The following is a 24,669-nucleotide window of genomic DNA, read 5'->3' on the forward strand; positions in this document are numbered from 1 at the left end:
TCCTACTGTTAGGCTGTCAGGGAAGCTTGTGAGTGTTGGAGTATTTTGGTGGCATTCTTCCTCTGATGTGTACCATGTACCACATCGGGTGGGAGTAGGGGGGCTCCCTCCACTCATGAATCCTTTCATGTGTGATTATTGAAGCAATTGGAGGGGGATGCTTCGGCGCAGCCAATCACATCTCTAGAAATAATGCGTGCGGTTGGAAGGAAAGGGTATTCACGTGGCGGCACGCACATCTGTACACGCATTTTTCACAATCGGATCTTCAGTTCATCCCCTTTCCACTGCATTTCTAATAACTTTCAACTGGCATTTTTCGCTCTTCTATCTCTATCCTAATTTCACTGATGCCCCTCTTCCATTATGAGTTGGTATTTTCTTTTCCCGGTCCTCCTACCTCACTCTTAGGAGAATGATAACTGGGATATGGTTTATACCATGTGGTATTCCACGTTCGCCACTTCAGACAGGGCGGTAACACAGTAGGGCCATTTGTACATCTCCATTCTGAGGTGCACAAACTCGAAAGGTGTGGTTTTTGCCCGTATGCATTTCTCCTGGTTTTACCTGCGGGAACATTGTGTGGAAAAACCGTTAGGAAAGGCACATATTGCAAAAGCCCCTGCTCCACATTGAGGTACAAACAGGAGTTTTTGCGTAAATGAATATTACAGTAATAAGTGGAAGAGTGCACGAGTCATCTGCCATGGCACTCCTCTGTTCCTGCATTCTCTCCCATCCCTCTCCAAAGAGACCTCTTCATCCGCCCTCTCTTCCCCAATATCTATCCCTTTCTTTCTTTGTGACTTCTCCATTTAACCATAACTCCCCTATTCCTGTCCTCTTTCCCTTTCCATGCCCCCATGTTATATTCCCTTCCAGCTTCACCTCAATCTTAGTGCATGTACAAGGTGGAAGTCGCAGTACTTTACCACCCACATAACCATCCCATCCCCAAGATGAGTGAGAGACATACTCAAATTGTCTGGTATCAAGATTACGTAGCTGTTTAATGAAGCAAAACACCCTTAGCAAATGAAGTGTCAGTCATAAAGTGCTATATATAAACATAAGGAAACAAGGAAGACCAATCACAGATGGTACAAAAAATGACGAGATACATAAACCAAAATTAATTTATTCACAATTCCTCAGTCCAGTGATAAATAGTTCACAAATGTATTTTAGTCAGCAGATTCTTTCCATATGCCTTCCCCGCAAGGGTGCTTAGGCAAATAATGTCATCAACATTAATTCATGCACTCTTTCACCTCTTACTAGGCGAGGTATTAAACTACACAGAGTTAGCTACATAGCATACATAGCATACAACTCCAGGGCACCACATACTGCACCGTCCCTGCAGAGTACCTGTAGCCTGAAGGGCCTCCAAGCGAAGCCCTTATTCATAATCAACTACAGGCTACCCGGGGTAGGGCTGAAAGGTCCAGGACCACCAGCAGGTCAGTCCTCCCTCCAGCCAGCCCCGTGCCCAACAAGATCACTACCTCATCAAGGGGTTAATGCCAGCCAGTCAGTCCAATTTCTGGGGCAGAACCCTTCTCCTCTGCTCAAATTTCCACCACTGGGTGATGAGGTCACTGGCGAACTCACCCTCTCTTATCCACCCTTCACTTCTTGCCTTTAGCCCTCTGAATCCATCGCAGCAAGACTCACTGTAGATCAGTCCCAGTCGGAAGTGCCTGATTCCCTTGGAGGACTTGCCAGTACCCCCGCATGAATTACCAGGATAATTAGAGAATCGATGACCCCCAAGCATCCCACTACTTTTGCAGGTGGCCTGGAGTGGTACTCCAAACATGGCCCCAAATGCCCGCTCCTTGGCATTTAACATCTGCATCCGCACATTCTTCCTCCATCATGGATCCGCAAACCACTCACCTGTTTTACAAATAAATGAATAGCTTCATCCGACTCTCTTGCCCCATCACTGTTTTTTTACCTCCTCCGCAGTAGACTCAGGAACTGTGCACAGCTGACTCGTCCCCGTGGCAGCCCTATCTCCCAAAGCTACACACTTATCTCATTTTGGAAATGGACACTGCTGTAGAAAGGGGGCTTGCCCTTGCTTCCAGATCACCTCCTAAGATGTGTCCAGTATTGACAAGCTCAACCGGCTTAAGTCAGCCATGGTCCCGCCACATCTGTTGACCCAAATTGGCTAAATTGCATATCTCAATCATGTTGATCGCCCCCTTTGAAGCAGCTCAGGGCCTTTGCAGGAGTATTACGCTGTCCTGGACCCTGCACTGCAGACCCCTCCCAATGAAAACCGACTCCCACCTGTAGTAATGCATAACCCATCACTTGGACTGCTATCTGTATCAGAAGCTGCCCCCCTATAGGATAGGGGCTCTATCTGTTTTGAACCGCCACCCATCTGGGTTAGGACCCCTTACTGAGAATATCTTGTGCGATGTAACCTAATGCACTGTGTTATGGCAAATGTTTACCAAGATATTTGCCACATATAAAGCTTGCCTGATCCCAAGTAGGAAGTTTTAGCAAGTAAGCAGTTAACTTCTCATGGACTAACTTTGCCAAAGATCCCTATGGCGGGAAACAAGCTGCCCCATGTCAGGGTCTGTATTACTCCTCTCTTGGAGTTGCCCATAACCATGCTCCAACCCTCACAATACCTAATAATCATGCCCCTTTTAAAGACATCACTCCATTGCTGCCTATTGATGACCTATTAGGGCCCAGAACGTCAGTTCGTGGCATAACGCATCCCACTCACAGCTTTCCCAAACGTCCTTTTTCAGTCCAAATGGTTGCATTCCGCATACCTTGCAGCCTTTGTCCTGAATCCCCCCAGGTAATTATCTGATTCATCTCCGCACACTTTATTGTGTGCCACCTCACAACATCCTGGAGAAAATAAACGCAACAAAGGTTCCTACCCCCCTCCATTCCCAACGAAGCCTGAAGTCCCATGCTGCAAAGCATAGGCACCGGCAAATCAGCCTTGGTGGTATTTCCACAGATGAAAAGAGTAGGTCTGGGTTCCTACCCTGGCCCGAAGATGCTATGTCACTGTTGCGATTCAGAAAAGTGGGTGGTGATGGACAGAGTATCTGAATTAAGCAGAACACTCGTACCCAGTCAACAGATCAGGGCTTGATCCATCACCGTTATTTAGCTCACTGCACCATCCCAGCTCAGAACCTGGCTACATGCAAATTAGTCTGTCCCTGGCCCAGTGCATCATGTGAACAGGGCAGACCAAACTACCAAGCCAATTCTTATACTGGAAAGGAAACAAGCTTCCGGGGACCGGTTTCTGGCATTACAGCCGTCTTCGGCCTGGCTTGCTTGAATCCTGATGGTGCAGTGAGCAAGGGACTCACATCTGAGTATACCCTTCCACGCTTATGGTGGACAAAACGATTCAGAAAAGGGGGTGGTGATGGACAGAGTATCTGAATTAAGCAGAGCACTCGTACCCAGTCAACAGATCAGGGCTTGATCCATCACCGTTTTTTAGCTCACTGCACCATCCCAGCTCAGAACCTGGCTACATGCAAATTAGTCTGTCCCTGGCCCAGTGCATCATGGGAACATGGCAGACCAAACTACCAAGCCAATTCTTATACTGGAAAGGAAACAAGCTTCCGGGGACCGGTTTCTGGCATTACAGCCGTCTTTGGCCCGACTTGCTTGAATCCTGATGGTGCAGTGAGCAAGGGACTCACATCTGAGTATACCCTTCCACGCTTATGGTGAACAAAACGATTCAGAAAAGGGGGTGGTGATGGACAGAGTATCTGAATTAAGCAGAACACTCGTACCCAGTCAACAGATCAGGGCTTGATTCATCACCGTTTTTTAGCTCACTGCACCATCCCAGCTCAGAACCTGGCTACATGCAAATTAGTCTGTCCCTGGCCCAGTGCATCATGGGAACAGGGCAGACCAAACTACCAAGCCAATTCTTATACTGGAAAGGAAACAAGCTTCCGGGGACCGGTTTCTGGCATTCAGCCGTCTTCGGCCCGGCTTGCTTGAATCCTGATGATGCAGTGACAAAGGGACTCACATCTGTGTATACCCTTCCACGCTTATGGTGGACAAAACGATTCAGAAAAGTGGGTGGTGATGGACAGAGTATCTGAATTAAGCAGAACACTCGTACCCAGTCAACAGATCAGGGCTTGATCCATCACCGTTTTTTAGCTCACTGCACCATCCCAGCTCAGAACCTGGCTACATGCAAATTAGTCTGTCCCTGGCCCAGTGCATCATGGGAACGGGGCAGACCAAACTACCAACCCAATTCTTATACTGGAAAGCAAACACGCTTCCGGGGACCGGTTTCTGGCATTACAGCCGTCTTCGGCCCGGCTTGCTTGAATCCTGATGGTGCAGTGAGCAAGGGACTCACATCTGAGTATACCCTTCCACGCTTATGGTGGGCAAAACGATTCAGAAAAGTGGGTGGTGATGGACAGAGTATCTGAATAAAGCAGAGCACTCGTACCCAGTGAACAGATCAGGGCTTGATCCATCACCGTTTTTTAGCTCACTGCACCATCCCAGCTCAGAACCTGGCTACATGCAAATTAGTCTGTCCCTGGCCCAGTGCATCATGGGAACAGGGCAGACCAAACTACCAAGCCAATTCTTATACTGGAAAGGAAACAAGCTTCCGGGGACCGGTTTCTGGCATTACAGCCGTCTTCGGCCCGGCTTGCTTGAATCCTGATGGTGCAGTGAGCAAGGGACTCACATCTGAGTATACCCTTCCACGCTTATGGCGGACAAAACGATTCAGAAAAGGGGGTGGTGATGGACAGAGTATCTGAATTAAGCAGAGCACTCGTACCCAGTCAACAGATCAGGGCTTGATCCATCACCGTTTTTTAGCTCACTGTACCATCCCAGCTCAGAACCTGGCTACATGCAAATTAGTCTGTCCCTGGCCCAGTGCATCATGGGAACAGGGCAGACCAAACTACCAAGCCAATTCTTATACTGTAAAGGAAACAAGCTTCCGGGGACCGGTTTCTGGCATTACAGCCGTCTTCGGCCCGGCTTGCTTGAATCCTGATGGTGCAGTGAGCAAGGGACTCACATCTGAGTATACCCTTCCACGCTTATGGTGGACAAAACGATTCAGAAAAGGGGGTGGTGATGGACAGAGTATCTGAATTAAGCAGAACACTCGTACCCAGTCAACAGATCAGGGCTTGATCCATCACCGTTTTTTAGCTCACTGCACCATCCCAGCTCAGAACCTGGCTACAAGCAAATTAGTCTGTCCCTGGCCCAGTGCATCATGGGAACAGGGCAGACCAAACTACCAAGCCAATTCTTATACTGGAAAGGAAACAAGCTTCCGGGGACCGGTTTCTGGCATTACAGCCGTCTTCGGCCCGGCTTGCTTGAATCCTGATGATGCAGTGAGAAAGGGACTCACATCTGTGTATACCCTTCCACGCTTATGGTGGACAAAACGATTCAGAAAAGGGGGTGGTGATGGACAGAGTATCTGAATTAAGCAGAACACTCGTACCCAGTCAACAGATCAGGGCTTGATCCATCACCGTTTTTTAGCTCACTGCACCATCCCAGCTCAGAACCTGGCTACATGCAAATTAGGCTGTCCCTGGCCCAGTGCATCATGGGAACAGGGCAGACCAAACTACCAAGCCAATTCTTATACTGGAAAGGAAACAAGCTTCCGGGGACCGGTTTCTGGCATTACAGCCGTCTTCGGCCCGGCTTGCTTGAATCCTGATGATGCAGTGAGAAAGGGACTCACATCTGTGTATACCCTTCCACGCTTATGGTGGACAAAACGATTCAGAAAAGGGGGTGGTGATGGACAGAGTATCTGAATTAAGCAGAACACTCGTACCCAGTCAACAGATCAGGGCTTGATCCATCACCCTTTTTTAGCTCACTGCACCATCCCAGCTCAGAACCTGGCTACATGCAAATTAGTCTGACCCTGGCCCAGGGCATCATGGGAACAGGGCAGACCAAACTACCAAGCCAATTCTTATACTGGAAAGGAAACAAGCTTCCGGGGACCGGTTTCTGGCATTACAGCCGTCTTCGGCCCGGCCTGCTTGAATCCTGATGGTGCAGTGAGCAAGGGACTCACATCTGAGTATACCCTTCCACGCTTATGGTGGACAAAACGATTCAGAAAAGGGAAGCTTGTTTCCTTCCCAGTACAAGAATTGGCTTGGTAGTTTGGTTTGCCCTGTTCCCATCATGCACTGGGACAGGAGCAGACTAATTTGCATGTAGCCAGGTTCTGAGCTGGGATGGTGCAGTGAGCTAAAAAACGGCGATGGATCAAGCCCTGATCTTTGGACTGGGTAAGAGTGGTCTGCTTAATTCAGACACTCTGTTCATCACCACCCCCTTTTCTGAATCGTTTTTGGCCACTATAGGTGTGGCAGGGTATACTCAGACATGAGTCCCTTGCTCACTGCACCATCAGGATTCAAGCAAGCCGGGCCGACGACGGCTGAAATGCCAGAAACCGGTCCCCGGAAGCTTGTTTCCTTCCCAGTACAAGAATTGGCTTGGTAGTTTGGTTTGCCCTGTTCCCATCATGCACTGGGACAGGAACAGACTAATTTGCATGTAGCCAGGTTCTGAGCTGGGATGGTGCAGTGAGTTAAAAAACGGTGATGGATCAAGCCCTGATCTTTGGACTGGGTAAGAGTGGTCTGCTTAATTCAGACACTCTGTTCATCACCACCCCCTTTTCCGAAATGTCACTGTTGCGCCATACCTAGATTCTTAGCCATTAGTCATACGGATCTGCTGCGACAGGCACTCTGTACCGACAGTGTCATATGTCATCGTATCCATGCTTGACCAGAGCTTCTCACCCGCGCCAGAAAATGAACCCAGAAGATCCATTGATTATCTTTTATCCTCTTTGCTACCAGTGGCTATGTCGAGGATGGTCCCAGTTCAACACTCGCCAACACCTCAGAGCTCAGCTTGCTTTCTTTGCTTACAATGCGGCTCCCGCTGCACATCCAGAGCCTCTGGAGATGTTGACTGTCATGTGGCTGTGGGACAACGAGGGAGCACTCTGGGGTAGCTGCCTTCTTAAAGGCCCTGCTGCTTCCTTCATAACCCGAGGATGACGTTACACTTGTCGCTAGAAGAAGAGCCACCAAAGACCACTAGTAAGCTCCAGGTTGTGAGGCAACTAATGGCGTCCCTCTGCTATGGGCAGGGTACAACAGCTCATTCTCATTCGCCTTCACTCGTGCAACACCGCTGTCACTGCAGGGAGACCAGTGGGTATAACTTCCGCTGTCACTGCAGGGGGACCAGTGGGTAGCACTTCCGCTGTCACTGCAGGGGGACCAGTGGGTATCACTTCCGCTCTCACTGCAGGGGGACCAGTGGGCATCACTTCCGCTGTCACTGCAGAGGGACCAGTGGGTATCACCTCCGTTCTCACTGCAGGGGGACCAGTGGGTATCACTTCCGCTCTCACTGTAGGGGGACCAGTGGGCATCACTTCCGCTGTCACTGCAGGGGGAACCAGTGGGTATCACTTCCGCTGTCACTGCATGGGGACCAGTGGGTATCACTTCCGCTCTCACTGCAGGGGGACCAGTGGGTATCACTTCCGCTCTCACTGCAGGGGGACCAGTGGGTATCACTTCCGCTGTCACTGCAGGGGGACCAGTGGGTATCACTTCCGCTGTCACTGCAGGGGGACCAGTGGGTATCACTTCCGCTGTCACTGCAGGGGGATCAGTGGGTATCACTTCCGCTGTCACTGCAGGGGGACCAGTGGGTATCACTGGTCTCCCTTCTGATTGCTACTTTAATGTTGAGAACCACATCGTGGGCCATGTTCTGCAAATTGTTCCAAATGTTTCCCTGGCAGTATAGTGCAAGAACTACAGTGGTTCTACAGCTTGTAAGGAGGTGGGAGGAACTAAAGCATTTTTCCTTAACATCTTCCTACTCCATGATGCCTCACTTAAAGCATTCTTTTCGCCAACGTTGTGATGAGCATATTAAATAAAGCTTATCATATCATTTACTCCTTGAGATATTTAGGCAGAATTGTAGCACAAGGCTTGATGGGCATGCCTCATTAAGTGCTTTAAATGGGAAAAAATAAGTGCAGGTACTCAATAAAATAGAGGAGTGGCAAGTGAGCGGGGTTAGGGGTGGGGCTAGGAGCAAGCCATGGTGATACTTAATGACTTCTGAATCAGATGCAGCACATAGCAAAATACATGAGAAATGTGTGCATGTACACAAAACAGGTTAACTTGTTGCTCAAAATGAAAACCAAACAAGATGATATGTTAACATTTCCTTGTTTTGTAATATTTGCAGCTTCTTAATGCCGTACTGTTATTTGTTGTTGTTTGGCACAATAGAATATATTCTCAAGCATGCACAGAACCATGAATAAAGAAGCAGACATGTACAGACAAAGCATTACAAACATTTCCTTTAAAATATCTCCTAAGAGTTGCCAGATTCTCCCTCTCTTTCTCTCAATTTTCTCTCACACAAAAACATATAAGCAGGTAAACAATAAGACACAAGCAGACACTTACACAAAATTCCCAGGTGGGATTAAAGCCATTTAAATGACTTACCTACCATGGCTTTCTTAATTGCTGCTGTCAGCGGGCTGCCTCGATTTATGTGTTTGCACAAATGCACGCAATAGTGTGCACAGGGCCTAAATGGACCCTCTATTGTCAAACACAGCATGATGGCGAACACTCGGACATTACGCAAATGGGCCCATGCTGAATAGTTCAGTGGCCGTTCAGCTCAGGGCTACAGAAGCTGCTTGGCTGTCAGAGACAGGTTCCAACCCTGACAACTTAGTGTTCACCAGCGCTAGCAGACAATAAGCCGACCTTTCTTAAGTACCAATATGCTTCTTGGCAGTAGAGAAGTGCTGGTACTCAGAGTGATAAAAATAAGAATTACCAGCCCATTTAAAGCACTGCCTGTATCTCTGCAGTTGCTCTCAGGAAAAGAGAGAGGGACCCAAACACCAAAGTAGAGGGGTACCAAATTAGTCCTTAGTCACAAAAAACCCCTTTGGATAAATACATACACATAAAAAATACAATAGGAACCTTATATCACCAACATGAGGACAATCAACATAGAAATCAAGACGTCAAGTAATCAAATGGGATCCAATCGAAAATACAAATATATTCGGTACAAATGTATTCAGTACATTCTAAATAATTATTTTAAAAAAAATACATATGTTAAAAATTACAACACCTATCTAGATTCATTATAAAACAACAATTTAAAAACCAAATAGGTAAGGAATACAATTAACTAAATTGAGAAAAATCACAGAAAAATCGATTGTATTTTAAAATACCAACAAAAAAGATTGGGAGAACAAGCAGGAAAATGTTTCCTAGTCACGGAAAGAACCACTAAATCTTGCACTGATCAATTGTTATATTATGAGCAAATTCTTAAACTTTTTTTGTTGTCAATAACAGTTGTCCACATAGATTTATAGTAGGTTTTCCTTGTCAGTGCATCAACGTGTTTCCGTGGGCGCTATATTTTGGCCATCACCTTCTTCAGAAAAAAACACTTAATAGCTCCCAGTTTACAAATCAACTTCTGTAACAAAGTGAACAAAATTAAACAAAAAAATACAATTAGACATAATCATTGATCCTTCACTTCCTCATCCCCTCACATCATCCACATACTGGTGACAATATAGGTTTCTTCATTCATTCACAGACAAAACAGAACTCATATTTACATCCATCCATCAGTAGTGTCCAAATGACACTACGGTATCAGAAATACAAGTACCTTAGTAGTTTCCACAGCATTGGGCTAATTCAGCCTCAATTTGATCCAGAAAGGAATACTCCTCCCACACTTACAGATATCTGTAATGACTGAAGGTGCTCATCCAACTTGTATTATGATAGCATTTCTGTTATTACACTACTGCTAAAGCCAGTTTGACATCTTTAGGCAAGTTACCTTAAATATTCTGTCAACAGTGTTTTTTCCTGAAGAAGGTGCTGGTCAAAATATAGTGCCCAGCGAAACACGTTGATGAACTGAAAAGGAAAACCTACCATAAATTTATGTGGACAACTGTTATTAACAACAAAAAAAGGTTAAGAATTTTCTCATGATATAACAATTGATCTGTGTAAGATTTAGTGGTTCTTTCAGTGACTAGGAAACATTTTCCTGCGTGTTCTCCCAATCTTTTTTGTTGTTATTATAAAATACAATCTATTTTTCTGTGATTTTTCTCAATTTAAAGAATTGTATTCCTTACCTATTTTGGTTTTAAAATTGTTGTTTTATGATGAATCTAGATAGGTGTCGTAATATTTAACATATCTTTTTAAAAATAATTATTTTAGAATATACTGAATACATTTGTACCGAATATATTTGTATTGTCTATTGGATCCCATTTAACTACTTGACTGCTTGATTCCTATGTTCATTGTCCTCATGTTGGTGATATAAGGTTCCTATTGTGAGTGTCTATTTATGTGTATGTATTTACCCAAAGGTTTTTTTTATGTGACTAAGGTCTCTGCAGTTGGTGCCTTAGCGCAAGCTGTTATTTTAAAATTCAGTCTGTTAGGGGCATAAAATGTAACACAACCCCTTACTGTGGAATTTTTCCATGTTGTCATTGGTTCTGAGGCCAGAGTTTGAAAATAAAATGCAAGTATGTCGAAGGACAGTAGTGGACTATCACTGACTGCATCCTCATAATTCTACCCCCATTTACCAACATTCTACCAATTTGTAGGTGTTTGAGTACGTTATGCCCTTTTCCAGCACTGGTTTGCACCCTTCTGGTTGTATCCTTCCCTTCTCTACTCATTCATTGTGAACCTTTGTGCCCCATTTCTTCTTCATTACTTCACCAACTCTGTATTTCTCTGAAACTCTTTTTTTCCGTCTCTCTTCTGCCATTTCTGTTCTATCAGTCGTTATTTGATCTAGTTAACACTCATGGGAACCTTTGTTCCCCCTATGTCACTGTGCCTCTCTTCTAGACTGTTGTAGCCTTCTTTTTTCTCTGTCCAGTTTCTTTCTTGACTCCCTAACTTTCCAAACACATTACCTCTCTCTTGACCCTTTGTCACTATTGATTCCTCCTTCCTCTACGTTTCACTTTTTGTTTCTCACTCAGTCCCACTTAACTCTATTTTCTCTCTCCTTTCGCCCAAACCTCCACTTCAATCTCTTCTTCTCTCTCTCTTCCACTTTCTCTTTCTCACCCTTACGACTCTCACATCTGACCCAATGGGTGAAGGAACAGGGACCAATCAGCTTTCCCCTGCATGGAAGTGAGGCATATTTGAGAAGTGCCTTCCTTCCCAATTTCATAGTGGTGAACAGAGGGGCCATGATAGCTCATGGTCTCACTGTCCTAAACCATGTGCAGCAGTGGCAGAGTTGCAGGTTCGGTTGGGAACTCTAAGATCTGGCTATTTCCTCAAGTATTATTGCTGGTCAGGGACTTGAAACCACACAGGGCATGCTGCTTGCATTATGTCAGTAGTATCTATTGTACTGCTTCTGCAGAGATTCTGGATGCTGCAATGATGCCAGATGGTAGAACACAAGACAAGCAGGGGTGGTGATGGCAACAACGTCCTCCTGCTTTGGAGTACCAGCCTGCCTATACATGCAGGGAACAGGCCTGCCATACATAATTGGCAGCTGATGCAACCAAAAATGTGACAAGGTGAGCAGCAGGTTCGAGGTGGGCAGTGTGAAAGCTTCGCAGATCTGCGGTGCCTCAAAGTTGCGAGTGCAGTTGAAGCACAATCAGCTAATGATCCCGAGCCTGCTGAGGGCGAAAATACATATGCTACAGACAGTCAGTGGTTGGCCATACCTATCTGTGTAAAAAGGACAGGCACTCACTGGAACGCAGAAGTGCTATCTAGTGCAATGTTGGTACTCTTGCTCCGGTTGGATAAACCCATTTTCAGTGCTACAAATGTGATAACCTTCTCCCAGGTCAAATTTGCATTAGACATGCAGAGATCTGTGTTATTGGTGGTACCCGCCATTTTGGCTGTGTGGTGCCTGCCATCTCTATGTGGACTCATCCACTGACAACACCAGTGAATGGCCACATGTCTATGGCAGAAAAATAAAATAAAATCTCTATGTCATCACTGTCATCACTGACAGTTACATCTTCAAATGACGATCTTGTAGTCATTTATAGACCGTCATCTTGGAATGTTATTTGTGACAAGGCAAAACAAAGAACTTGTCAAGATGGCCACACATGCATGCTCACACATGCGTGCTGATGTATCAGCAGCCATCTTGGTTATTTTTAGTTATACTTTATTAATAACTGAGGGGCATATTATCAAGGACCTGTGTTAAAATTATCGCCGTTTTATCGGCAGTCAACCGCCGATGAAACGGCGATAATGGGCTTGGTAATACGCCCTTGATAATTCCCATAGAAGCCCATGTTAACATCAGAACATGGGCTTCTATGGGAATTAACAAGGGCGTATTATCAAGCGCTTTATCGCCGTTTTAGCGGCAGTTTTCTGCCGATAAAACGGCGATAATTTTAACACCGGTTCTTGATAATATGCCCCTTACTGTTCAAAGATAACAGCCAGCCATTTTTGAATGGAAGATCAATTATCATTGAAAAGCAATAACAAATAAAGCAAGTATTGGCAACGCCAACTGCTCTGCATCTAAATATTACATGCGAGAAGACCGATTGGCTTTACTAATGCTAGTGTATTGGGTATTGCTGACACAAGTTGCCGCAGACGGGTAAAGCTTTTCTGTCACAATTCCTAAAGATACGTGCCTCCGCCTCTGCTACCACTAATATCATAAAGATTGCCAAGTGACAATGCCAGCAGCAGCACAGAAAGCTTATGTGTTACTGCTACCAACTTATATCAGCAACTAACAGCGAAAGCTCTGTATCTGATGTGCCCAGAAAGTCTCAGCCATTTATTTAGTCCACTGCAGTGCCGGTGTCAGCAATATCTAACAAAGAAAGTATTGAAAGAAGATGGTGGCAAAATTGACCATTTCTGCTAGTGATCAGCCTCATTTCATATTTATTTGGGGTAGGTGTTGCATTAAATCATTAAGTTGCGATAAATTCTAGCACATCAAATTTATAGATCAAAGCCTCTTTAGGACTAAGGGACAGATGTATCAAGATACACTTTTGCGATTCTCAAATAGCGATTTTTAAGGAATCGCTATTTGAGAATTGCAAAATGGTATGTATGTGGAAATTCGGTATTTTTTAGCGATTTCTTAAAATTCCTTAATTGCGATTAGCAAATTGCTAATCGCAATTAAGTAATATTTTCTCATTCATTTCTATGGGCCAGGAGGCCCATAGGAATGAATATGAAATTATTCTCAATTTGCGATTCCTTATTTTGCACTGAAATTTGCTACATACCTACCATTTTGCTCAAATGAGTTCGCAAACGCCGAATTTCGGCGTTTGCGAACCCATTTGAGCTTCATACATCTGGCCCTTAAGCTTTCGATGTTCGTAAGTTCAAGTGGATGCCATAACCAGTGCAACAGAGACCTCTCCTTACACTACCAAAAATATAGATGTTTGTTCGGAAAGAAAACAACCACATAGGATCTTGAAGTACTCATGTCTTTCTATGAAAATTCTCCGATTTATTTTGCGTCGTATAAACAGTCTGTACACAAGTTAAATCAAACTTTCGACGGCAATACTTTAAGATCAAATAGCACAATTTCCCAGGCAGATCAAATTTACCTGCACCAGATAGTTCTGTTGCACAGGAAGAGAGATCAAGTTCAATTGCGTGAAAGGTAAGAGCACGTTCTGTAATGGCAGAAACAGAAGAGGTGACTTCTGTTGGAAGAATTAACTCTGGATTTATTATAAAGCAAGTCGAAGGGAAATATATGCCAGATTAGTAAACACGAATTCCTGTCTGTTGCATTCATTCAGTTGGCATTTTACATAGTAAAAAGAGTGAAATGCAGGTAAGAAGTTACATATTGATTATCACCTGCATTCATCATTTCTATTGTGAGCACCTTTTTTACTAGAAGACAAGCACTCTGTGCCAGGAAAGGCATGATGTGCCCCTAAATAAGACCCCTGATGATTCCTTGGGACTATCAGCCTGATTCATCAAAGTACCGTTTTGCGAGTCTCTAATAGCGATTCATAAGGAATCGCTATTTGAGACTCGCAAAACGGTATTCATGTAGGAATCGCAAAATAAAATGCGATTTCTACACATTCCTTATTTGCGATTAGCAAATTGCTAATCGCAAATAAGGAAAAACTCCCCATTCATTCCTATGGGCCAAAAGGCCCATAGGAATGAATGGGGAGTATTCCTTATTTGCGATTAGCAATTTGCTAATCGCAAATAAGATAGCGATTTTAAGGGTGCCAGGGGTGTCCAAAGGACACCCTGTAGCACCAATTTAATGCAAATTTTAACAGGTGTTGCACACACACATGTCCAAAGGACATGTGTGTGTGCAACATGCAACTTAGAAAAATGCTTTTAAAAGCATTTTTCTAAGTTTTCGCTATTTACCACGAGGTTTGACCTCGCGGTAAATAGCGGGCCGAAATTGCGAATTCGCTATTTAAAAATGGATGATGAATTGCATTTAAGGAATCTCAAATAGAGATTCCTTAAATGTAATTCCTCGCTAAATTGCGAATTCGCAATTACCGATTTTTGCATTTGGGATGATGAATCCCAAATGCAAAAATCGCACTCGCAAAGGGCCAGATTCTCAGAATCTGGCCCTTTGCGAGCGCAAATCAGCTTGATGAATCAGGCTGTATGAACCATAAATAAATGTCCCAGAGACAAAAGGACCTTGTTGAGAGCAATGACGTTTTGTTCCCACATTGAAAAGATCCGACATTTTAGGATGCTTTAGGCACATTTTTGAAACTTAATGGATGATTTACCCACTTGTTTTAGAGAATTTATATATGTTATCTGTAAATGACCAAAAGTGTTTCTTCCAAAGAGATTCTATTTATTGGCAAATAGCGTCATTTATACAAAAATGATCACTCGTTAGACAATGGTGCCAGTGCATTAGTCTAGTGCAACACAATAAATGGTGGTAAAAATTCAGAAAACCAATAAGGATTAGGGATAACTGCCCCAAAGTGCGTACATGTCATATTTAATTCGGTTTTCACACAAAACAGTAAGAAAAGCAATGCACCACAAGGATAATAATGCTCACCCTAGCCGCATTCTAACAAATAGTGTGACCACAATCCGAGAGGCAAAAAAGATTTAAAGTGAGGGAAGACATAGTGACCAAAAATGCATTTCGCGTCGTGCTTTTTGCGTACTCGGTTATTCAGAAAACTATACTAGAACTCTGACTCATCGAATGAAGTGTTCTGGCTATTACAGTCCGGTCGTGTAACATTAGTTAGGAGTCGGAACCTATTGCAGCAGTGGGAATACTGCCTTTAACTCATGGACTTATGGGAGACATGAAGGAGGATGGGTTGGGGTTATCATTTCCAGTGAGATGTGTTTTTAAAAGGGTGAATATGAGCTCCTGATCCCACAGATTACTATGGCTAAGGATTATTGTAGGTTCCTTCAGAGATGGCGCTACCTCTAAAGGCATATCATTCTGAAGACAGAACAGGCCTCAATGAGGGTATGCAACCTTTACAACACAACTTTTACCACGCAGTGCTGTTACAACGCGTGTATTACAACGAAAACCATTACAACGCATTACACTGGGGGCGCTCTATGATAAGGAATAGTTTTAATTTACTATCCAACACCTTCCCTAGTGTCCACGGGGACTGGAGTTGGAATAGTAAATTAAACTATTCACTTTCCAGCACCCCCAAGTGTAATGCGTTGTAAAGGTTTTCGTTGTAATACTTGCGTTGTAACAGCATGCGTGGTAAAAGCATGCGTTGTAACGTCATACATACCTCAATGAGCAGTTAACATCCCAGTATGAGGACTGTGGTTATTCCCCCGGAGTAACAGATGCTTTAGGGAGACTATTAGGGGGTATTTATTAAGTTTTTATGCAGGCGGTTACTTGGCAAAAAGCAATTCTTACCATTATAAATGTCCACTGGCACCGTGCAAATTTGGGCAATGCCGGGAGCATTCTTGCAGCCCTTGGTAAATTCGCCCTTACAGCTCTTATTATGAGTTAGCATTGTCGGGTGCAAAATTAACAAATAATAATATACGTTTTAGTATGGTATTTTATTAGATGCGATAAATAGCACATACTGTGGTTATTCACTATAATGGGACAGAACGTGTGGATTTTGGTGCTTACAGCACCAAACTCCACTCCACTTGCCCCTGTATCTTCCTTAATAAAGATTAGCAGGTTTGTCCTGCTGAGCTTTATCATGGATGCAATTTTATCGCAAAATGAACCATTCCGCAACATGAGGTATCGCGCATATTCGAATTTATCACAATGAGTGCCCAGGCATTGTAAATCCAGTTAATTAATCAATCTGCCCCTAGGAATTCCAATCAGGGCCAGAGCTGTTGCTACATTCCTTAATTTATCTTAGAAGATGTTCCTTGTATTACGCTTCTTTCACTGTATTTCTGATCAGACTCCGATAATAAGCCTTGACCAGGTATTGTAATTTGTGAAGTTCAAAAGGACTGATCTACAGGTATGCATGCTCTGTCAGCTTCTTCGACACCCCCTTTAATAGTTTTCTCTGTTCTGATTATAATAGCAGCTTCATATTTCTACATATATTTATAGCTAGATTGTCAATGGCCAGGGCACTGGGAGAATTCTACAGCTCCTGCATTTGTGGAGCAGGAGCACTGAAGCTGAGAGGCATATTATTTTGAAAGTTACCTGAGTCACATGTGCTTTGGGAGAGTATGGATGGGTGGGGACCTTATTGACAGACTCACACATAGTTTTAACCATAATTTGCTTTTTATGTATTCTCTTTAATGATATCTGATTTATTCTGAGCTGTACTGATTGTTGCTGTGGAAAAATAAATTACTAAATACAAAAATTAATGAAATAATCTGATAGGGTGATTCTTTGGCAGTGGGATTGGAGCATGAGAGTGAGTGCTTAATGCTCAGTGGTGTAGGAAGGGGGGGGGGTACAGTGGGTGCGGGCCGCCCCAGGTGTCATTACTGAGGGGGGAGACAAAATGGCAAAAATATGTGTTTTAAACACATATTTTTGCCATTTTGTCAAGCCGGGGGTGACAATAAATTTTCCGCACCGAGTACCACCTGGCCTTGCTACGCGACTGTTAATGCTTCATTTATGTTGCAATGGGAGGGACAAAACAGTAAGAGGACAGGATACATCTATCTATGTCTCAAGTCATACAATAAATCCTGACCACAAAATTGCAAAACATGAAAGGCCACTTTATTAGGACAGGCTTGTATGCATCAATTTGTGGTTACAAAAAACATGCAACAATAAGCGGTCCTCTTTAATACATAAAGACTTCTAACATCCTCCCTCCCTTAAACTGACAATGGTAAACTGTGGCAGCACTAATACCCTTACCCTGCAACCTTATTCCTTGTATCTCCCATTCCCAGTCTCTCACTTGCATTCCTAGTCTCTCTCTCTCTCTCTCTCTCTCTCTCTCTCTCTCTCTCTCTCTCTCTCTCTCTCTCTCTCTCTCTCTCTCTCTCTCTCTCTCTCTCTTTCTCTCTCTCTCTCTCCCTCACCCACCCTGACCCTCCATCCTCCCAAAAATACCCCCACACAGGTAAACCCATAAAAAGGTGTTTTCCTGCCCAAATACAAGTCCTTTGACACTGTCATTGCTGCCCCATGGACTTTCGCTCCATAATCTACCCATCAATTCACGCATCCCCAGCATGTAAAAGGTATTAAAAATCTACATAAATGTACTCCGTCTGCTTTAGAAAGATAATTTTCTTCTTCACCTCCCAATGCAGAAAACCATCATCGCTCTACTCTACTTCTGCCGAGCCTTATCCATAGCAGTGTGTTTTAATTGCTCCCTTACAATGTTTCTTGGAGCAAACTTCGTCCATATAAGCTGGTGCCTGACCACAAGCTTTTGCTCAACAACAGATCCTCATTTATTTGTTTCAGCAAGGTCAGACCTGACAATCTGAAAATACAATTTTCTCCCAAATGTATAAGTAACATGTTGGCACATCCCTAATTAAAAAGAATTCCGCCAGTGGAGACAATACATGTCCCCTTCTCATACCACTCCTTCCTCACCACAATATTTCATGCATGGTGCATAGAAGTCTCAATGATTGAGCATAGATTTGCTGATCTGCATACTGTGTTGCCCATTTTACAAATTAATGTCCTACAATCCAAGCAGCTGCTGTTCCAGTGTCCGGACCGCAAACACAAACTGAAACAGAGAAAATATAATAGTAGAAACAGTAACCAAATATTGTCAATTTGCAAAAAACAGCATTAACTTCTATTTGTTTTATTTCCTGACATATCTCTCACAACACCTACAGCTCCATCTCCCAATTTTCTTGATGTTCTGCCAAAACAAACAAAACTTTGATGCCTCCATCACAGCTCATGTTCTGAAAGAATATGTACCAAAAAACTCACCTGTAAAACCCAGCTTTTTCAGCTCCAACCGCATTACTGCCAGAACATTTGATGGTGTAACACGTGAACCATATTCATGACAAAACATTTCATTCTCTCTCTTACCTGGAGGGATGAGGGATTTTTACCCTTCTTTAACAGTGAAAATCTGTTCCCTACCTTATTATAAGAAGGAAACAGTGACTCATCAGTCGACCATCCCTATCCTTAGAGCAGTAAAAGAAAGGCCAACAACGGTGCTCTTAACACTGTAATACACCTATTGCCACAATGGATGTATCTGGACCAGAGAAACAAAGTTCCCAGCACTGTCAAAAACAAAGCAAAAAAATATCAGAGCACTTCTAGTGTACGTGAGACATTAGCTGTGTTGATCTAACTCCATTGATCTACCTAGTTATACTCCCTAAGGTACCGAGCATTTACTCATTGTGCAATGTAGTCAAACACCCAAGAAATCATACAGAGCAACAAATGTTCAGGTGGATAGGTATCACAGAAAAAAACAAGCAATAACTTAATTACAATCACAATTGTTTGACAGTAACTACAGACGTGTTGATGTTAATGCTTCATAGATGGTTTCAGCTGAAATCTGTTCCCTATCACTCGACCCCATCCAAATCCATGTACCTCTTCCTCTTTGGTCCATTTTGGATGCACACAGCCATATTCAGTCTTCCACCTTTGAGAAAAAAATCTTCATGACCAAGTCCCTTAACTGCCCTTGCGCCAACTAACTCGGAAACCTTGAAAGTGTCGAAGCACATCCAAAGCATCAGCAAACTAAAAACTTTAGTTTAAAAATTACAGTAAGAGAAAAGAGGTTATAATTTGATTACCTTTTCCAAAATCCCTATAGTGACCGGTTCACGCAGCTTTGGCTTAGCAGATCTTTCCTTTCACTAGCCACATAAGACCCTCCTTACAAAGTCTTCCCTGACTGGATCATAGGCCCACCATAACGTTCCTTTAAAAGATATTCCTGCCAATTTTCCCTTTATAGTAGTCAGTGACAAGTTTTTATCAATCAAGCTTATTACAAAATCCATTAACTCCTTTTTTCGCCCATCATCACTCCCTTCGCTCCCATGCTTAGTGCTGCCAATGTTTATGAATTGACAGCTTGCTTGTAAATAGCTGTTCTTTGAAGAAAATGCTACAGATTTATTAACCAATTCCACCACCCTAAATCCCCCCATGCCTAGATGGTCGGTGGCAAATCTGTCTTCTTCTCTTCTGCTCCCGGAGATAGACTTAGCACGGGTTGAGATACACTTGTGGGTATGTGCGACCGGAGAACCTGGAACTACAGGGTGCACTTTGGCAGAGGACTCTGTTGTGCACAGTGAGGATTGCTACCATTTAAAGGGATTGGGTGTCCTTCCTGAATAGTGACTGTCCAGGGCCGACTACCTGCTACTGTGTGGCACCCTGAAGTATGCTTCCCAAGGGCTTGTTGAGCTTGCACCCTGTTCTTTCGAAGGTCTCAGGGACATTAAAGATCTCCTAAAAGTGAACCACACTACCTCTGACACCTGAAGCAGGGAGCCCTCTTAAGTGCCCACATTGTCTGTTGGATCCCAACTGGTAGTGAGGCATGAAACTAAGAATTGGGCCTGGAGATCAGATTGCCTTGTGTGAAGCCCCAAAGTTTGGCCCCCTTCTAAGGCATGTGGCCCCCTCATCGTGGGGACCTTTGCATGCATAAGCGTCTCTTTGGTTGTAAATGGATTCCCCGGTTTTGGGACCCAGCGTGACCTGCTCCGTCGATCTTAGCACATCTCTCTCATGCAACACAGCGACTGCATGCTCATTACGTGCCGCGTCCGACTCACAGGTTGCAACTCTCAGAGGTGGGGTTGTAGCCTTAGTAGTGCCTCATTCTACCTTGTGGTGCCTGTGTGTGTGACAGGACTGTCTGGTGCGACCAATACTGACTCATTGTCAGTGAAATTGCTCTCCCTCCCCCGCAGCTCCAATATTAAGTGAGGCCTTCCCCTGAGCCCCTGCACTCTCGAGTGTTGGTGTTCAAGGCCCTCCTCCACCCGCAGGTTTTACCTGTGCTTCATTCCCTGGTGGTCCAGTGGACCGCTGTCTCCTTTCTCTCTTTCCGCTTTTTCTCTGCATTTTCACAAATTTTTCCCTCATTTCAATCCAGCCCATATCACTCTCCTTCTATCTCTTTCCTCCATTTTGACCTGCTTTTCTCTCATTTCAATCTCCGCCTTTCACTCTTTTTCTGTATCTTTTCTCGACTTTCATGCATTTTTTCTGCCCTATTCCACTCTTTCCTCTTTTTTTTCGTTTTTTTCCCGCCACTGCTGCCCCCGCAGCCCCTCCCCCCTGCATGACCGGCCAATTCCAATTCCCCTACCCGCTCCCACCTCCCAGCTATGCAGCCTTTCCCGACCCCTACTTAATGGCGGCCGCTGTGCGGCCGCTCCGCTGGTCCATCCGTGACCATACCGCGACCAGCGCCAAGAACCCTGGACCTCCCCACCATCAACGTTATGACCCTGCGACACTCCACGAACTCAACCAAGGCCGCAACAAAAACTGCCAGGTAGCATCACTGGCCGACACCCACAGACCATTCAGCTGTCACCGCTGACGGCACACCTACAGCACCGCCAAGAACACGGACCCAGCACAACCTGCCCACAAGAAAACAACCAAATGGAAGACCCTGCAAAGCATCCTCCTCAACGTCTGATCCCTCCACAAGCACGCCACCAAAATCTGGGACCTCCTCAACAGAGCCGACCCGGAAGTAGCGTTTTTCACCGGAACCTGGACCAACCCCAACTCGGGACCGGACACCGCCATCGCCATTCGCCAAAGATACAAGATCTCCAAGAAGGACCGCCCAACCCGCCTGGTAGGAGGAATCGCCATCGACCACAAATCCACCTTCCGCTTGAGCACACCCCCCGATGAGCCCACAGACCTGATGGAACACCTTCAGTTCAATATACTGGCCAGCCATACTACCACCCTCCGAGGAACCCTCAACTACTGACCCCCTGTACCATGCGGACTTTTCGCCACCTCCATCACAGACATCATCTCCCCTCATTCCATCACATCCACCAACTACACCCTGCTGGGAGACCTCAACTTCCACCTCGACAACCAACTGGACACCAACACCACATCCCTCCTGGACAACGCCCACAACATTGGACTCCGCCAGATCGTGACTGCACCCACGCACTCAGCAGGACACACCTTCGACCCCCTCTTTACAACAGGAAACTCCGTTACCTTCAGCCACACCACCGAACTCCCATGGACTGGCCATCGATGCGTCCACTTCACCTTCAGAATGCCCACCATCCACAGACACCAGCACCTGCTCCCACGAAGAAACTAGACCCAAATCACTGATGACCAGCTCACCTCCTCACTCTGCAACTCCACCCCAACCCTCACGGTAAACGATGACCCCAACACCGCAGCTGGAACCCTGCACAGATGGATCTCCGACAGCGGCAACACCATAGCCCCCCTCAAGAAAAACAACAACACCCAGGCCAAGAAAGCCACATGGTTTACCACTGAATTTTGAGAGTCCAGATGCACTTCCAGACGCCTTGAAAAGGCTTGGAGGAACATAAATCGACAGAAGCCCAAAACAACTTCAGAGCCACCCCCAATGCCCGCCACCAACTCATGAGAAAAATGAGGAAAAAGCGATTAAAAGCAGAATCTCCACACACACGCACAACAGCAAAGAACTCTTCAACATCATCAAGGAGTTCGCCCAACCCACCAGCAAGTCTACTGACATCCTTCCCTCTCAAGACCTCTGCAACAAACTCAGCACCTTTTTCCACCACAAAATCAAGAACATCTACGACAACTTCGACAAAGACAACCAACACACTGAACCTTCACCAACCACCACGACACCCTGAACCCAGCGATTGACAAATGGACAGTCCTCACCACTGAAGACAATGAAGTCAAGCCACTTCTGGGCCCCCACGGGCCTCTACCTCCACCACATCTTCAACAGAGCCACCAACACCATCACACCTGTGCTCCACCACACCATCAACCGCTCCCTGGAGATCGCCTCGTTCCCCGATGACTGGAAACATGCCGATGTCATCGCCTTCCTGAAGAAACCCTCGGCGGACCCCACCGACCTCAAAAACTACAGACCCATCTCTCTGCTCCAGTTCCCAGCAAAAGTCATCGAGAAAGCCATCAACAGCCAACTCGCCACATTCATCGAAGAGCACAACATCCTCAACATCTCTCAAACCGGCTTCAGAAAAAAGCACAGTACAAAACTGCCCTCCTCGCTGCAACAGATGACATCCACACCCTACTGGACAAAGGAGAAACAGTAGCCCTCATCCTCTTTGACGTCTCAGCGGCGTTCAACGCAGTCTCTCACCGCACCCTAATACGCAGACTCTACGATGCAGGGATCCAGGACAAGGCCATCGACTGGGTCTGCTCCTTCCTCACTGGCAGAACGCAGCGAGTCAGACTCCCCCTTTCCTCTCAGAACCAACCCCAACCACCTGCGGAGTCCCCCAGGGGTCCTCCCTCAGCCCTACGCTCTTCAATGTCTACATGGCTCCGCTCGACCCCATCATCAGAACCTACGGATTCAACATTGTCATACGCAGAGGACAGCCTACTCATCCTCTCCCTATCCAATGAACCCAACACCGCCAGACATAACCTTTGAGAAGGCATGAAATCTGTCACCCAATGGATGAAAAACAGCTGCCTACAACTAAACACCAATAAAACAGAAGTACTCATTATGGGCCCAAACCCCGACACCTGGTGGCCCCCCCACCATCGGAAGCCCGCCCTCCCATCCCCACGGACCACGCACGCAACCTGGGAATCATCCTGGACTCTGAGCTCAAAATGGACCGCCAGATCAACTCCGTCTCGCCCTCCTGCTTCCACACCTTCTGCCTCCTATGTAAAACCTTCAAATAGAACCCCCTTGAACACAGAAAGACCATCCCTCATGCCCTGGTCACCAGCAGACTCGACAACAAAAACCTCACCACAAGCTACAGAACATCCAGAATGCCGCAAGAACTGGTCCTCAACCTGCCAAGATACTGCCACATCTACCAGCACCTGCGCACACTCCACTGGCTCCCCATCGAGGCTAGAGTCACCTTCAAGATGCTCACCCACACACACAAGGCCATCCACGACACCAGACCAGCATACCTGAACAGCTGACTCAAATTCCACGCACCCAAAAGGACCCTACGATCAGCTCAGCTCTCCTATGCCGTGGTACTCTGCACTAGAAAGACCATATCGTGAGGCTGCTCCTTCTCCGTCCCCACAGCCAGAGCCTGGAATTCTCTTCCGCTCCACCTCAGACAGACAACATCACTCCCCATCTTCGCAAGAAACCTCAAAACCTGGCTCTTCAACAGACACCCTCCTTGATGGACTGGAACCTGCACCCCCTACCCCCAGCCCCTTGAGACCCTTATGGATGACTAGTCACGTTCAACGAACGCCTGATTGGTGCAACCAATGTTGTGCCTCATTTCCAGGGAGTTACAGAATTTGCAACTCTTCATCCTTCGTGTGACTGGAACAGTCTTGTGCAGCCAAAATCGGCATGCACCAGAGGTTCTGTCTAATTTCAAGGAGTTATGGATTTTTCAAATCTTTATTGTGTGTGACCGGAATGGTCTGGTGCAACCCATATCAATGCACACCCAACGTTGTGCCGAGATTGCCTGGGTGTGACTCTGATCAACGTGCCCCTGACAGGGTGCCTCCTCCTTCTAAGAGGGCCCCCCTGCTTCATTCTCCATTCATCTACTGTTCCCTCATTTTGCCGTCAGTGCTGCAGACTGCCCTCTCCTCGCCCGGCTTTTCTCGATGACACTGTGTTGCCAGGAAGTATTGCCCGGTTCGGGCCTGGGTGGTGAAGGGTGGCTGATTGGGCCAGAGGAACACTTCTGAGAATGATCGGAAGCGGGTCAAGAGACTGTGTGACCGCCC

At 45.5% G+C, this 24,669-nt stretch overlaps 1 protein-coding gene across 4 annotated transcripts in view; it reads left to right on the forward strand.

Annotated features, from left to right (window-relative positions):
* Positions 1-24,669, forward strand: part of SLC4A10 (solute carrier family 4 member 10) — a 1,035,540-nt gene that overhangs the window by 118,818 nt on the left and 892,053 nt on the right. The window lies entirely within an intron of this gene.

The sequence above is a fragment of the Lissotriton vulgaris genome, chromosome 2_1, assembly GCF_964263255.1.
Source record: "Lissotriton vulgaris chromosome 2_1, aLisVul1.2, whole genome shotgun sequence".
Lineage (NCBI taxonomy): Eukaryota > Metazoa > Chordata > Amphibia > Caudata > Salamandridae > Lissotriton > Lissotriton vulgaris.